The following is a 12958-nucleotide window of genomic DNA, read 5'->3' as shown; positions in this document are numbered from 1 at the left end:
GCAAATCCCCTTGAATATCCACACGGTTCGGACTAGTCCAGATCCCACATGGAACAGCAGCAAAAGCAAAAAAACAAAATGCCGTTTTTAATCTAGCCCAACCTTTCAGTAACACCGTCAAATCTGGAATCACTTTCTTTCCGTCGTCTTTCCGAACACTTGACAACTTGACACACGGAGGTCACCGAATAATACCGAGATTCAAAAATTTCAATTTTATGATCCCAATTCTTCCAAGATAACTCTAGAAAGAACGATCTAAATTAGTTTCTTCACAAAAAAGAGGACGTGTTCCCTTAACTTCAGCACAATTTGCCAGACATTACCCCTATTTAAAAATTACTAATTTTATTTTCGCCACCTTGCTTATAATATATTATAGGCAACCGCTCTTACACGTCCTGAATTATTTAAATTTTGATAAAATAGAGGTGGGACTTTCTACTTTAAATTTGGAACGTAACACTTTTGCATTTTAAATGCGGGTGCAAGATCAATTCCATGTTGAAAAACAACGCTTCTTCTGCAACAATTGGTCCAGACAAAGGAATACCTTTTTCTGGGTAGCGATTTTTTGAGCGAACCACAAATACAGAGCCATGTTAAGTGATTCATTTGTGGCTATTTCCGCCCTTATTTATCATTATTTAAATTGTAATTAAATCGCGAGTCGTGAACAAAAACAAAAATTGTTTATACAAACAAATACAGTGGTAGCATAACTGTACATTTCAGCGAATTTCGTTTGGTTTATCGCAATGCTCAAACAAAATGAACTATTGACTCAATTTTTGCTTATGAAGCCAATACAACTTATGTAGTACGGACCCTGACGGTTAACGGAGGTGACAGTTAATGGAGAGACGGATAATCGAGGTTCCACTGTTTTGTTTGTTGTCAGGTAAATTTTTCTGCAAGAATAAAAGTTAAGAATTCATCACTCCTTTAGGATATTTACAACCTCGTCTGAAAATCATTTTTCTTTTTCCAGGATCATCTGATGAGTTAGTTTCATCGAATGTAATGAGGTTTGATGGGGGGATGTCCTTCAGCTCTATCTTCAGTTCATCAAAATAAGAATTTATTGTTTGGTGAAAAATTCTTCTAATAATTTAGTTAGAGGTTGCATCATCATGTAGAGGATACATCATTTATATTTTTTAAATAACAAACATCTAAAATCAGAATTTGGTGTTTATTGAAAGTAAACTAAATGCACGACCAAATACTTACCATGTCGGAATAGTATTATGAAGTTTTTTCCTGTTTTTCCCTTCATAATTTACTATGGAATCACTAACAGGAGATTTTTACTGCCATCACGGCATGTGTTTGTCTTTTTAAAGACGAATTACATGCTATAATTTTTTCTGACGGATATTCTCAAGTTAAAGTTAATTTCATGTTTTAGATATTTACTTAAAGTCTATTTTTTAAAAGCAACATTCACTTGTTTTTTTCATTTTTATATTATTTACGAGAATAAAGATCTTAATGATGGGAAGCTTCCAAATTGCCACTCTGTATATATATTGAATATACCTTTTTTTATTTATATTTATCGATACTGCATTAGACGTTAAAATAAAATATATATTATGTTATGTAAGAACCTAAAGAGGAATCCAATATTGTCTAAAATACGTTTGTGAAAAATGATTTCTATTTTCGCTCATACAGAAATGTTGTAACATTTGTTTTCCGAGAGTGTCGGCAGCAGCGGCGGCAATTGGCCAAATGTGATTTCTGGCTTCGAGCGTCGATGATTCTGAAACTTCGGTAGAAATCCTGTTAGCACCCTGGGGTGTTGATGTCGATCGCCACTAGCACGATCTGTGGGATGTGGATCGTTCGACACATCTACTGTAATTTCTACTATAACCGATTCTTTTTCCTCGCCACAAAGAGTACGGAATCTAAAGCGGGTAAGACCTGTTTATGGAAACGGACCATATTTGAGTTGAACGTATCTCACCTAGCGATCTGAAATAATAGGAATTCATGAAAACTTAAAACAAAGCTCAAATATACTCGACGGGATGTAAAGTGTGACATGTCTTACATGAATTATTAGGGCATGTTAACGATCACATCCTAATAAAATATTCTTAAGGCGCAAATCCATTGAGGCAACACTGAACGACATGATGCAAGATGCAAGATGCAAGACTTTGAGCTACAAATTTTGAAAAGGTCGAATGCGTCATTTGTCCCTCTAGATTGAAAGCCCTTTGTCGTATTAGCTTATAGTATGCGTCTAGGTGTAATTCAATTCAAGCAACTTTAGTTAAGTGTGCCATGTCTTTGCCAGCAGTCGCGGAAGCAGCATATTTAGTAATTGCTTCGAATGGTAAAATGAAAAGAAGGAAATCACGGTAATAGAAAAAGAGCTATATCTTGGTAAACAAGACACTAAAAATAATTTTAATATAAAATTGATTGCAAATGATCAAGCTTTATTTCAAAATTTCACACGAATGAGTAAAGACGATTTTGAGTATTTACTTGAGAACCAAAAATAAAAAAAGATGATACCAACTTTCGCGAATCAATACCAACGCGTGTAAGGATGTTGGATCATTATCATCATCATCATCTTTGGCTCGACAATCCTCTGTGGATCCTTGCCTGCTCTAAGATTAGTTGCTATGCCATTTTGTTCGGTTTCTAGCTACGTGTTTCCATCTTCTCATCTCTAGTATCCCTAGATTTAAGTAAAGTCGGTTTCAACTCCATCTCACCACCTAATTCACTTCTTCTTCCTATAGGTGTTCCTGTCGTTAACTTTTTAGCAATCATATTGTCAGACATTCATATTAGGCGTCCAACCCATTTACGTCGCTGTGTTTTAATGAAGCTTACGACATCTGGTTAATTAAAGAGTTGGTATAATTCAAAATTAAATCTTTTCCGCCACTGCCCTTGATCGTTTATAGCTCCAAATATTTTGCGGAGTGTCTTAAGCTCGAATGTTCCCAGAAGTCTTTTATCCTTCTGCGTTAGAGTCCATGTTTCCGCTCCGTATGTGAGGACCGGCCTTAGCAATGTTTTGTATATAATAATTTTACTTTCTCTTTGGATATTTCTTAAGTCAAACTGTTTTTTGAGTCCATAGTATGGCCTTTTTATAATTCGTCTTTTAATTTCTTCGCTTGTTTTATTAGCAGTCGTCACTGGCGAGCCAAGGTATGTGAAGCTGTCACAACGTTCAAAGATATGTACATATTCCAAATGCTGTTTCCCATTCCTCATATGCTATAGAATACTTAGTAACCAGAATGTACTTATTTCTGTCTTCGTTGATGACTAGACTGACCTGTTTTGCCGCCGTTTCCAATTCTAGAAAATATTGCTCAACATCTCGCTTGCTACGCCCTATTATGTAAATGTCATCAGCGTATGCTAAGATTTGTATCGATCTATTGTTAATAGTAAAGCCATCTCTAATTTGTGTCTCGGACTGTCTTTTCTAAGGCAATGTTAAATAGGAGGCGAGCTAGGGCACCCCCTTGTCTGAGAACATACTTTATTTCAAAGGATCGAGAATTTTCTCCCTGTATCCTAACGCTGGCTTTTAAGTTAAACATTGTCATTCTCGTTAATCCAATAAGGTTTTCTGGTATACCAAACTCACGCATTCATTGATATAGTACTGTTTTCTTGACACTATCGTATGCGACCATGAAATCGACGAATAGGTGATGGGTTTCAATATTAAATTCCAATGTTTTCTCGAGGATCTGCCTTAGCAAATGAATCTGGTCTATTGTTAATTTTTCTAGAGTAAATGCGTTCTGGTATTTATCAACTATGCTAACTATGTAAACTTCTAGCCTTTCGTAGAGAATATTTGCTAGTATTTTGTAAGGAAATAAGGAAAAGAGTATGTTAGGTACATTGAGCCAAGTATTTACTTTACTTTACTTACTTTACTCCGTGGCCTTACAACCCTTCGTGGGTTTTAGCCGACTCGACAACATGCCTCCATTGTTTTCTGTCTTGAGCAACCTCCATCCAATTCTCCACGCTCATAGTGCTTAGGTCTCCTGCTATATTATCTCGCCACCGGAGACGAGGGCGTCCGCGAGGTCTACTTCCAGTTGGGACTTCCTCCCACACCAGTCTTACTGTTCGTTCGTCAGAATGTCTTCTGAGATGTCCTTCCCATAGGAGTATTCTGGACTTTATTTTTTTTATGATGTTGGCGTCTGGGTAAAGTTCTTCGAGCTCTTTGTTAGTTCTTATCCTATATCCTATATATTGAGCCAAGTATCTCTCGAAATATTTCTAATGTATGTAGAGCTTTAATCGACATTTTACGTGATTTTGTTGTGGTAAGTAAAAATATGATATTTATTTATATATAATACTTGTATTAATTACAAAAGCATTTTTTTAAAAATTACATTAGAAATTACAAGACGTGATTTAGTCTGAGAGTGAGTAGCTAGGAAATCAGAAAGTACTAAAAAGACCAAAATATTGGTTGAACGATAATTTGTCGATTTTAATCGATAATGTGCTGCTTTTTTCGTTGTTGGTACTGCGTAGAAGTGTACTCGTAGAGATAGTGGTACTATCAGCCCCAGGAAATACTAACAGTACTAATTAGTGTCATCACAATTGTTCTGTGTACGTGTATGGGCAGGCAAAAGTCCAATATCGTATTTAACCATAACTGCATCAAATAATGTATTGTTTATTATGTGCTTAACAACTGTTTATGCCGTTGAGCGTAAATTTCGCAGTTCATTAGTTACTGTTCTCTATATGTTTTAATATGGTATGTATATGCTTCCTCTTCTTGGTCTCAATGTAATAAATTCTTTCGTGGGTCTATTATCGCAAAGGCGTATCGATCTGGAAACAAGGGTATTAATGACTGAATTCATTTGTGAAGGTGGATGATGAGAGTTGGCATGCAAGTAACGATTGGGATGGGTGAGTTTTCGATAAATAGAGTGATGAAAACCTTGGCATTGGTTTTTCTTTGTGATAACGTCGAGAAACGATAGGGATGAATCAGTTTCTACCTCCATCGTGAACTGGATACTAAGATCTATACCATTCAGATGGGTTTGAAAAGACACCAAAGCATCCCTGCCATGGGGTCAAATGACATATCGTAGCCAACATGTGGGCTTAAGCATTGATGTGGATAGTGCTCCGGTCTCGAAGTCTTCCATAAAGATATTGGTAATTACTGGAGATAGTGGAGAGCACATTGGGGAACCATTTATTTGTCTGTAAAATTGATATTGAAACATAAAATAAGTGTTGGACACACAATGTTTAATGAGAGATAAGTGGTCTTGCTGGATACTGTATTTAGTTTTCAGAATGTTTAGATTTTCGTCTATAGGAATGTTTTTAAAGAGTGAAACGGCATCGAAACTTACTAGAATGTCTGACGATGAGATAGGTTATTGTTTAAGAAGTTTGATGAAATGAAAAGAATTGTTGACGAATGATAAAGCATTTTCGGCGAGATGTTGTAGAGTTTTGGCTAAGTAGTTTGCCAATGATTGAGTAGGGTAGTTGTACGCATTGACGATGGGACGTAGAGGAATATCGGGTTTATGAATTATGGATAGGACATATATTCAAGGTATTCTGGAAGACCCTTTACGGGGAATTAGTGATTGTTTTATGTCTACATGGAAAGAGGTTTTATAGATAATACCTTTTGTTGTTTTTTCCAGATAGGCTGTTGTATTATTATGAATTGGTCTGCAATCTGGAGTATTAATGAGATTTATGAGGTTATTAATGTAAGAAGAAGTGTTTAGGAAGACGGTGACATTTCCTTTATCCTGGGAAGAATGACTAGATTTGGATTTGACTGAAGTTCTTTTGGGGTGTTTTTCTCGGATTGGCTAATGTTCGGAGTAGGAGGCTTTGAGTTTCTAAGAACTCTAGCGATATCTTGTCTAGTTATTTCAGCATCAATCAAAATTCTTCGCATCCCATCTCCAAACCCGCATCAATGCCCGCACCAATCCCTGCATTAATCCCCACGCTAACCCCCACGCCAACCTCCACCATAATCACGTCACCATCGACAGTATAAATGAGGTTAATCCATTAAATTTTGAACTTCATAAAACATTAAACTTAACTTATTTAAAGTATCTATGCAAGTACAATGTTTTAATTTTATTTAATTTTGGGAATCATGATTGATAATAATTACTCTAATGTTTGATTTATGTCAGAAATACACTCGTTTCTGTGGATGACGGAAATCACAAAAACGAGTGGATGACGACAGAGATACTTGATCTAATGGAGCAACGCAGACAGTACAAAATACATCAGAATCAACAGGGATATAAGGAAATTCAACGTACGATAAGGGCAAGAATTAAAAACGCAAAGGAAAGCTGGATGAAAGAACGTTGTGAAGAATTGGAATCACTACAAGAAAAGGGAGACAGCTTTGGACTACATAAAAAGATCAAAGAAATTTCGAGTATATACAAGAAACACCATGAGACTCGCCTGAAGAACGATCAAGAAAACTATGTTCATACCAAGTAAGAACTAGCTAAAATCTGGACAAACTAAGCTTCGTCCCTCTTTGCGGATAATAGACCGAATCTGCCAACTACTAACTTACCCACGGAAAATTTATCCAGCCCTCCCAATATTCGCCCTAAAGCCCCTGAACCGGATGGAATTACTACGGAAGCCATAAAAATGTTGGAAGATAATAACATCGACATGCTGGTAACAATTTTCAATGCCATATATAACACCGGCAACATTCCAATGGATTGGCTTTATTCAACCTTTATATGATCCCTAAATCACAAAGAACGACAAAATACAAAGACCACAGACCGATAAGTTTAATGAGCCATTTGCTTAAGGTGTTTCTTCGCATCCTTTACACAAGAATGTTTAGAAAGCTGGAAAATCTAAGCGGTGAGACACAATTTGGTTTCAAGAGCGGACTGGGTACACGTGAAGCAGCTTTCTGCTTAAATACGCTTGTACAAAACTGCATGGATCAACGAAAGGATATAGTCATAACATTCCGATTATGAAAAAGCGTTTGACACCGTAAAACATGACACAATGATAAAAATTCTGCACAATGCGAGAAAGATATAAGAGTTATCCAGAATATCTATTGGAATCAAAAAGCACGAGTGAGACTGAACAAATCAACCAATACTGAAGAATTTGAAATTTTAAGAGGTGCGGCAGGGGTGTATATTGCCTCCTATGCTCTTCAATCTCTATGTGTAGAACATTTTTGCGGAGGCACTGGAAGGCTCTGAGTGTGGAATAAAGGTAAACGGGTTCCCAATGAATAACATTCGTTACGCCGACGACACCGCGATAATAACAGACAACGAACATGATATGCAGTTAATGTTAAATAAAATAAACACAGTAGGAAAAATATATGGCTTAAAGATAAATGCTGGAAAAACTAAATGCATGGCAATAAGAAAAAACACACTTTTGAGAATACAACTGCAAGTAGATAATGCTCCAATCGATCAAGTGAAAACATTTAAATACTTAAGAATGGTGATGAATGACCAATGGGATCCTCAACAAGAAATAAAATGCCGTACCAAACAAGCAATCAAATTTAAACCGCTACTATGTAACCGCAATCTTTCCTTCAATCTCCGCTACAGGATGGTAAAATGCTTTGTATGGTCCATATTTTTTTACGGCATGGAAACATGGACGTTAAGAGTACCTTCCATTAATGGGTTGGAGGCCTTCGAAATGTGGAAGTTGCTAAGAATATTCCGCATACCATGGACAGATAGGGTAAGAAACGAGGAAGTCTTAAGAAAGGCAAATACTGAGAGAGAACTACTCAATTTGATCAAGGTACGAAAAATTAGATACCTCGGCCATATTCTGAGAGGAAAAAAATACGCAATCCCTCAACTAATCATCCAGGGAAAGATTGAAGGCAAGAGAGGAATAGGTTGCAAATAAATGTCGTGGCTACGGAACATAAAGAACTGAACAGGCATAAATAACACTGTCGATCTTTTACATGCCGCAAAAGACAGACGTCTGGCCTTAAGATAATTCGCTATTAAATATTGCTCATAACAATATTTAGTTTTTCCATAAATAAAACAGATAAAAAGAATTATAATTTGTAAAAATTTGTAATAAATTGACATGTAGATTTAGAAACTATCTAACGCTAGTACGTGGCCAGTCGTATCCATTAAATTTCACAAACCGCCGTTTTCCGTCTTGCTCCCTACACTCATGTGTGCTTCCATTCACACCACAAAAGTTTTTCGCGAAATCTCATTACGACCACTATTTTCCTTTGATACTTTTCATCTAGACTAATACGCGAATATTTGTTAGGGGTTTATTAGATTTTCTTTTTTTGTCGAAGATTTATCGCCGAGGAAGCAATAACTGTGTTTGATAATAGTTTCGAGAGAGATTTGTGGTAGGAACAAATTGGGTTTATATAGTTATCCCCGAAAATCTATTTTAGTCCGTTTAATGATAAGATGTACGAATGGTTAGATAGAAAAAGTGGAAACAAGTGTAAAGCAGTTATAAAGTAAAAAAATATATTAATCAGAATAATTTTCAATTTTTTGGTCGATCGGCGATATAAATCATCTTTATTGCTTTCTTATCCTTTAAGTGGTCGCTAAGGCGGCGTAAAAAGTACGCCAATCTTATGTAAAACGTCATAACTTTATCATCATCATCATCATCATTTAACCCGGATTTATCCACTGCTGGATATAGGTCTCCCTCAGTCTTTTTCATGTATTTCTGTTTTGTGCTGTTTGCATCCAATTTTTGTCGATCCGTTTTATGTCATCAGACCATCTTGTTGGTGGACGACCTCTACTTCGATGTGCTTCTTGTCTCGGTCTCCACTGTATTATTCGCTGTGTCCATCTGTTATCCGACATTCTAGCTATGTGCCCCGCCCAGTTCCACTTAAGGGTCATAATTCTTTCTATGGCATCTGTCACTCCTGTTCTCCGTCTTATTTCCTTGTTCGTGATCCGATCCCTACGAGAAATGCCTAACATCGATCGTTCCATGGATCTTTGGGTAACACAAATTTTATTTCTTACTTTCTTGGTTAGTGTTAATGTCTCTGCACCATATGTAAGTACTGGCAACACGCACTGATTAAAGACTTTTCTTTTAAGACACATAGGCAGATCAGATTTAAATCAGAAATCAGAAAATCAGAAAGTCAGAATCAGAAATCAAATCAAATCAAATCAGAAATCATAACTTTATATCCAGATGTTATAAAACAAAATTATATTGCCATATTAGAGACATAAATATAAATAAAGAGAACTAAAAAGAACTACAACCAAAAATATAGTTCTTAAAAATCGAGTAGGCTTATAATCCGGTCAATTTAGACATAAAAATAGTGGTCAAATAAAAAAAAATCCCGGAGAGCCAAATATTGGTGTAGAGCTGGGGTTTACCATTACAAGTAAAGCTTTAAAAATCCCCATCGATCGTATGTGTGCTACAAAAGTTATTCGGGGTCAAAGGTCAAAATTTGAGATTTTTTAATTTTTCTCGAAAATGTTATAAAAAAAAACTCAAACCAACGTTGTAGACCTTAAAATTTTCTACAACAATAGTCTTTAAGATTTTGTTCCTAAGAGTTACCATTCCTGAGATATCGCGATTCTAGAGTCACATTTTACATGATATGCACGCTACGTATACGAGTATACATATCAGGTACTTAATACAAGTATAAATACCTATTTGTGTCTCTTTTAAAGAGCTAACTCATACAGACGTAGACAACATGGTGGAGATACAAGAAATTAATGAAGAACAAAAAGTAGAACCCATAACAACAGAAGAACTAGAAAAGACAATTGAAAGAATTAAATTAGGCAAAGCACCAAGCAAGGATGATATCACCCCGGAAATGATAAAATTCATGGGAATAGAGGGAGTGGACAGCATGAAAGAACTAATGAATGATATCATAAAGAGACTAGAAATACCACATGACTGGTGAGTGAGACTACCACAAGAAAGACATTATACTACCAATACACAAAAAGGGCGACAAGAGAAACTGTAATAATTACCTAGGTATTACTATATCAAGTATTCCTGGAAAGGTATTCGCAAGAATAATAGAAACAAGAATAAAAACCCAAATAGAACCAACTATGGAAGATACACAATGTGGATTCAGGAAGGACAGAAGCACGCAAGCACGAAATACATATATGCTTTATTGATCTGGAAAAGGTGTTTGACAGAATACAAAGAAAGGACGTATGGAGGACATTAAAGGAAAGAGGAGTTGACAGGATAACAATAAAGGATATGTACAATAATAATACAAATACGGTGAGAACCAACAACGAGGAATCCGAAGAATTTACTACAAGTCAAGGCGTCAAACAGGGATGCGTGTTGAGCCCACTGCTGTTCTCAGTGGTACTGGATGAAGCAATAAAGAAAGCCAAGAGAAGAATGAGAAAACTAACATTAGGATACTGGCAAATGAAACAGACTCAACTATCAGAGCTTCTATTTGCAGACGACATGGTCTTGATAGCAAAAAACAGAGAAGACCTACAGAACAACCTTGAAATCCTAGAAGAAGAACTGTCAAACATAAATATGAAAATAAATACAGAGAAAACAAAAACAATGATAATTTCAAATAAGAGAAAGACACACGCAATACAATTAAACAAAAAACAACTAGAACAAGTGAAACATTTTAAATACCTAGGAGCAATAATTGAATCAAACGGTAAACAAGAAATGGAAATAAATAAGAGAATGGGACGAACAGGAAGCTTATTTAACACTATGAAAACAACATTTTTGGGGAAAAAAGAAATACCGGAGAAGGTTAAAACGGCAGTCCTTAAATTAGTAGTTAGACCTACAATCATGTATAATAGCGAGTCATGGACATTGACTGGGAGACAAAAATCTCAAGTCAATGCTATGGAAATGAGGTTCCTGAGGAAAATAGCAAACAGAAAGAGGACAGACAAAATACGAAACGAAACAATCAGACAAAACCTAAAACTAGAACCAATAAACGAAAAAATAGTAGAGGGGCAACTAAGATGGTTCGGGCACGTGTGTAGAATGTCGAATGAAAGATTAACAAAACAAGTGTTTGAAACGAGAATGCAAGGGAAAAACAAACGAGCAAGACCAAGAGTTAGGTGGGTAGACGAAATCAGAAAAGAAGTTGAGAAGAAAGGATTGACATGGGAAAGTGCACGAAATCTAACACAAGACCGGATAGCATGGAGACAACAGTGCAAAACTTAACCCCACCAGCCTTAAATCTAACGGTAGAAAGGCTTAGGACTAAGTAAGTAAGTAAGTGTCTCTTTTATATATATTATACTATTCTGAAAACATGTATTCAAAAGATACTCAGTACCCAAATCAATATACTCTACCCAAGTGGCCTTGAAAAGCATCTGGCTAATATTTTGTGCCATTTTATAGCTCTAAAAATGTCTCAGTTATGCTTTATTTGTAATAAACTTTTGCGTAAGGATAAAACAAGTGTGGTTGATCGTGGAATGCCAAATTTAATCGAGGCTAGTGTCGCGAGTGGTGATGAGTTTACTGAGTATTTAAGAACTCAAAAATCAGTTAAAATATACGAGGATTGCAGAAAATCATACAACCGAAAAACTTCAATCGCTGCAGTAAAAAGATAACATGAGGAGGAACAGGCTAGTACTTCAAAAATAAGTCCAACTCGTACTAGAACACGAGTAAGTGAATAAAATTTTTGTTTTAAAAGATACTGTTTATTTTGTGGCTATGAAACCAATGAAGAAACTGAGAAAAAGAAAGCTCAGCATCTTCGAAAAAAAAAAAAAATTCTAACGCGATTACACTAACATTTAAAAGAACTCTGTTGAAATTAGCTAAAGATCGTTCTTAAGTTGTTTCAAAGGCTGTTCTTAAACAAATTAATTTTGAGTATGATTTAGCCGCCGCTGATGCAAAATAGTTGTTACAAATCTTTCTTAAAACTTAATACTAGTAGTAAAATTGGCCATCCACAAGATGAAACTGTACACTCTGCGATGGAGAAAATGTTTCAATTCATAGAAATGAGTGATGACTGCCAGTGGTCGTTGGATGAGCTAAGGAATGTTTGTCAAGATAAGCTTTAGATGACAGAACTATAAATATACGATTACAATGGAAGTATGGCAGTAGAACTATTATTATAGAGAAGTATGAAAAATTAACATTTATTTATTTTATTGACAATTACCAAGTCGAATCCACTCTGAAATGAAAACAATAATTAACCCAATAATCAATAGCAATATAAATAATCAATATCAATATTAATATCCAGAAACGGTAACAGATAGAAACGGTAATAATAGATAGAAAACAGATAAGGTAATATCCAGAACTTGATGGATATTGTTTCTTTAAATTATCCTAAAATTGTTATGACTAGACTTCGGCAAATATGCATATTGCATATTTTGCATATTGTGCATATTTTATGCAAATATTTCATATTTTGGCATATTTGTATAAAAGTTTGCATAAAGTGCATAAAAGTTCAGATTTTTATACTGTATTTGAAAATTTTTAAACATACCAATTTATTTCAATTCTTGTATAAAATTTTGTAGTCATTTTAATCAAGACATGATCTAAGTACGTAATCTCTACAGGTACAAAACATTTACAATTTCAAAGAAGATCAATTTAAGTAGCCCTCAACATTCTTAGAAAGTCTCGGTCACTGAGGCATTCAGTTATTGGATAATCGCTAAGGGTTCGCTCATTTGCATTTTATGATCTAATCCCCAAATCTATCTACAATTTATTGTATCTTAACAGCAGGTAAACGGCTAATAGTTTTGTTCCTAATTTAGGGATTTTCCAAAATCTCCCAGTTTATTGAATTAGGTACCTAAACATTTCTAATTTG

This window comes from Diabrotica undecimpunctata, chromosome 9 (assembly GCF_040954645.1).
Source record: "Diabrotica undecimpunctata isolate CICGRU chromosome 9, icDiaUnde3, whole genome shotgun sequence".
NCBI lineage: Eukaryota > Metazoa > Arthropoda > Insecta > Coleoptera > Chrysomelidae > Diabrotica > Diabrotica undecimpunctata.
Note: the sequence above shows the minus strand (reverse complement) of the source record.